General features: G+C 51.1%; 1 long non-coding RNA gene across 1 annotated transcript; it reads left to right on the top strand.

The window, feature by feature from the left end:
• The first annotated feature begins 89 nt into the window (after positions 1-89).
• On the top strand, positions 90-2,246 carry LOC132360036 (uncharacterized). The gene is made up of 3 exons (XR_009501042.1): positions 90-285; positions 668-839; positions 1,899-2,246. It is a non-coding gene; the product is annotated as an uncharacterized LOC132360036 (long non-coding RNA).
• The last annotated feature ends 2,270 nt before the right edge of the window (positions 2,247-4,516 follow it).

Raw genomic sequence — 4,516 nt, 5'->3', positions numbered from 1 at the left:
GTGCGGGACTCACCGGAAGAACCTGAGTTGGGAGCGCGGACTGCTACGGGTTGGGGTGGTGGGGGGAGGGGCAGGCCAGGGGAGGGACCTGTAGCCAGGTGATCAAGGAGCTTGGACTTCGTCCCAAGGACAACGTGGCGCCCAAGGAGCGTTTGCTGCTGGATGAGACCTGCTCAGATGAGGCTTTCAGAGAGCTCCGGGTGCCAAAGGGCATGGAAGGAAGAAGAACAGGACTGGGGGGTGGGGAATGGTCAGGTGTCCAATCCTAGTCCTGGAATGGAAGAGGTGGGGGCAGAGAAGTGGCCTGGGTGTTCCCGGTTTGCCCCCAGACCCACCTTCCTCCCTCCCCATGGCCTGCCCTCTGGGCCGCATCGGTGGCCCCATCCCCCACTCTCCCCTGGCTTCCGGGTGAGTTTGGAAGCCAGCCCAAAGGTTGGGGAATTTCCCCAGCTCCCTCCCGGCTGGGCACAGATGTCTGTTCTCCCTGAGGTCCTCTCTCTGAGGCCCCAGTCCCTGCCCTGAGGCCCTTTCTACCCTCTTAGGGCTTTGAGACCAGCCCCCACCCAGGTCTTCACCACCCTGTTGGTTTCGCCTACCCCTTGCCTGCACCTTGGTAAATGAACCTTTGTAAAAGTCCTTTTCTCTCTTTGCATCTTTCTCCTGCCAGGACCCTGACTTCCTCCAAGGTGAGGAAGAGAGAAGGCAAAGACGGAGCCCAGTGGTCACCTGGCCTCCCTACTGTCACTGGGAAACAGGTGAACAGGCCGGGAGAGCAGGTGTGCAGGGGTCAGCTGTTGAGAGTTTGATGCAGAAGGATGGAGAGACCTGGGGACACTCAGGTGAGCTGTTCGGGACAGAGCTAGGGGCAGCTGGAGGCCTCATCATGTGTGGGTGATACTTGGAGCCAGAGGGAGGGGGTAGAAAGAACAAAGTAGACTAGCCAGGAATCCACAGTGAGGACTGGAAAGGAAACCCAAGGAGGGGTGAGGCCACAGTCTCCCCAAGGTTGCATTGAATGCAAGTTGCATTCAATGTAACTTGTAAGAGTAGCTACAGGATTTTTTTTTTTTTATAACTATGTGAACCTATCCTGAAATCCATGAGGAAAATAAAGGTGCAAGAATAATTAGCCTGCAAGTACTTGAACAGACATGTCTCCAAAGAAGATAACCAGATGGTCAACAAGAACATGGAAAGATGCTCAACATCATTAGTCATTAAAGAGATGCAAATCCAAACCACAGTGAGATACCACTTCACACCTGTTAGCATGACTACTATCGAAAAATAATAATAATAATAATCAGTGTTCGTGAGAATGTCTGTAGAGAATTGAACCCTATGCATTGTTGGTGGGAACGTACAATGGTGCAGCCTCTATGGCAAACAACATGGCAGTTCCTCAAAAAATTAAAAATAGAACTACCATACAATCCAGCTATTCCACTTCTGAATATATGCCCAAAAGAATTGAAAGCAGGGACTCGAATAGATATTTGTACACCTGTGTTCATAGCAACGTTTTTTACAGTAGCCAAAAGGCGGCTGCACCCCAAATGTCCTTCAGTGGATAAATGGATAAGAGAAATGTGGTCCATCCTTACAATGGAATATTATTCAGCCTTAAAAAGGAAAGAACATGGATGAGCCTTTAGGACATTGTGCCAAGTGAATTAAGCCAGTCGCAAAAAAGCAAATTCTTTATGATTCCACTTCTACGAGGTCCCTAGAGTAATGAAATTCTTAGAGACAGAAAGGATGTTGGTTGCCAGGGGCTGGGGGATGGGGATGGGGAGTGAGTGTTTAATGGAGACATAGTTTCAGATTTAGGAAGATGAAAAAAAGTTCAGGGGACTTCCCTGGTGGCGCAGTGGTTAAGAATCCGCCTGCCAATGCAGGGGACATGGGTTCGAGCCCTGGTCCGGGAAGATCCCACATGCCACGGAGCAACTAAGCCTGTGCGCCACAACTACTGAGCCTGCGCTCTAGAGCCCGCGAGCCACAACCACTGAGCCTGCGTGCCACAACTACTGAAGCCCGTGCGCCTAGAGCCCATGCTCCGCAACAAGAGAAGCCTCTGCAATAGGAAGCCCGTGCACGACAACAAAGAATAGCCCCTGCTCACCGCAACTAGAGAAAGCCCGCGAGCAGCGACGAAGACCCAACGCAGCCAAAAAATAAATAAATCAATAAAAAATAAATAAATTTATAAAAAAAAAAGTTCAGGAAGTGGATGGTGATGATGGTTGTATGATGACATGAATGTACTTAGTGCCACTGAACTGCACCTTTAAAAATGGTTGTAATGGTAAATTTTAGGGCTTCCCTGGTGGCGCAGTGGTTGAGAATCCTCCCGCCGATTCAGGGGACACGGGTTCAAGCCCTGGTCCGGGAAGATCCCACATGTGCGGAGCAACTAAGCCCGCGAGCCACAACTACTGAGACCGTGCGCCACAACTACTGAAGCCCACGCGCCTAGAGCCCGTGCTCCACAACAAGAGAAGCCACCACAATGAGAGAAGCCCGCGCAGCACAACAAAGAGTAGCCCCCACTCACCGCAACTAGAGAAAGCCTGCGTGCAGCAACAGACCCAACGCAGCCAAAAATAAATAAATAAACATAAAAAAAAGAAAGCTCACATTTCTTGAAAAAAGGTAAATTTTATGTTTTTTATGTTTTACCACAATTTTATAGATTATTTTTATTTATTTATTTTTGGCTGCATTGGGCTTTCGTTGCTGCACGCGGGCTTCTCATTGGGGTGGCTTCTCTTGTTGTGGAGCATAGGATTTAGGCGTGTGGGCTTCAGTAGTTGCGGCTCGTGGGCTTAGTTGCTCTGCGGCATGTGGGATCTTCCCGGACCAGGGATCGAACCCGTGTTCCCTGCATTGGCAGGCGGATTCTTAACCACTGCGCCACCAGGGAAGTTCCCACAATTTTAAAAAGTAAAGAAAAAAAACAAAAACAAAAACAGCCTGTATAATTCTAAAAAAGAAGGCGCCAGTCTTGCCAGAGGGTAGAATCTGTCACAGAACCGACTAGAACATTCTGTTATAGGTGGTTGACTGGACACACAGATCAGAGGTCCGTGTGATCATTTAGCATACGATTATTTGGCATTTAAAATCTGGGAGGAAAAGGGCGTTCTTTAATAAAGGGTGTTGGGACAACTGAGCAGCCATCGGAAGGAAACATGACATGGGACTCCTATCTCACTCCAAAATAAATTCCACATGGACCAGAAATACACATGCCAACAACAAACCCACAAAAGCATTTGAGGAAAACACAGGAGGCTGGAGACAGTTTAATGATCTCACCATGAGGAAGGCTTTTCCCAGCGTGACAAAAGCAGAAGTCAAAAAATTTTTTTGATAAATTTAAGTAAATTACAAATTGCAACATTTTGCATAGGTCTAACCTTTTAAGTCCTAGGATGTGCCACAAACTGGGAAAAGCTTGTTGCCAACTCATATCTCAACGGAAGGGCCAACTCCCCAGCAGAGTGGGCCTATGAATTAGTAAGGATGGGGGCCGAGCGTCTCACTGGAAGTTGGGCAAGCAGCCCAGACGCATGCAGAAGGAAACCCGCATGGCTGTTAGCTGAAAGATGCTTAACTTCACCCATGATCAGAGAAATGCAAATGCACGTGACCTTCAAACTTTGGAGGTTTTGAAGAGGGAGGGACGGGAGCGGTGGGGAGACGGGCCCCCAGCTAGGGTGTGAGTCTGAGGTTGAAGGTGGGGTGACAGTGCCCATCACCTTACAAAAGCCCTTGTGCAGCCCGCCTGTCTGCTTCCCGGGATCTGTCCTGCAGGAATACTCGCGCGTGTGCACCAGGCCTAGTCGAGATTTTCATCGCTGCTTTGCCCCTAAAGCAGAGCTAGAAACGGCTCGGCCTTGGTCCACCCAAGGGCACCGCTGAGGGCCGCCAGATGCCGTGCAGCTGTGGGCACCACTCGGTGGCTCCCTGGGGAGCACAGAACCATCTCCTCAGTGGTCTCAGAGAACCCACAGCCCCTCTCCCTCCTCTGCACGGTCTGGTCACGGGGTGGCCCCTGCACGCGGGAACTGGGGATGGGGAGACCTCGTTTCCACCCTTGGCCCTTGGCTCTGCCTGAATTTTTTAAACCAGGAAGCTGTGTTAACAATGACGAGATCTGCTGTTTTCTTTAGGGGATAGTCAGGAGGGGGCACGGTCCCCGTGCAGAAAGAGGCAAGGGAGCGGCCAGCACATCCTGTGGACACGTGGCTCCAGGGCTGGGCAGGGCTCTGAGGTGGTGCCTGGGGCTTGACGTAGAGCTGCAGACCCCCTTGGGGGTGGGAGTGGAGCCAGGGGATGCAGAGAAAAGATAAAAGCAGGCCTCCCATCCCCCTCCCAGCCGATCCCCAGCCCTAGGGCCTTGCTGCCCTTTGAAGCCACTGGACTCAGCGGCGTCAGGCCAGCCCACGTTCCTTTGGCCTCCTCCTCAACCCCATACCCCGCTCTCCAGGATTTCACCGGGGTTCTCTGG

This window comes from Balaenoptera ricei, chromosome 2, assembly GCF_028023285.1.
Source record: "Balaenoptera ricei isolate mBalRic1 chromosome 2, mBalRic1.hap2, whole genome shotgun sequence".
NCBI lineage: Eukaryota > Metazoa > Chordata > Mammalia > Artiodactyla > Balaenopteridae > Balaenoptera > Balaenoptera ricei.
Note: the sequence above shows the minus strand (reverse complement) of the source record. Positions and strands in the feature narration are given on the sequence as shown.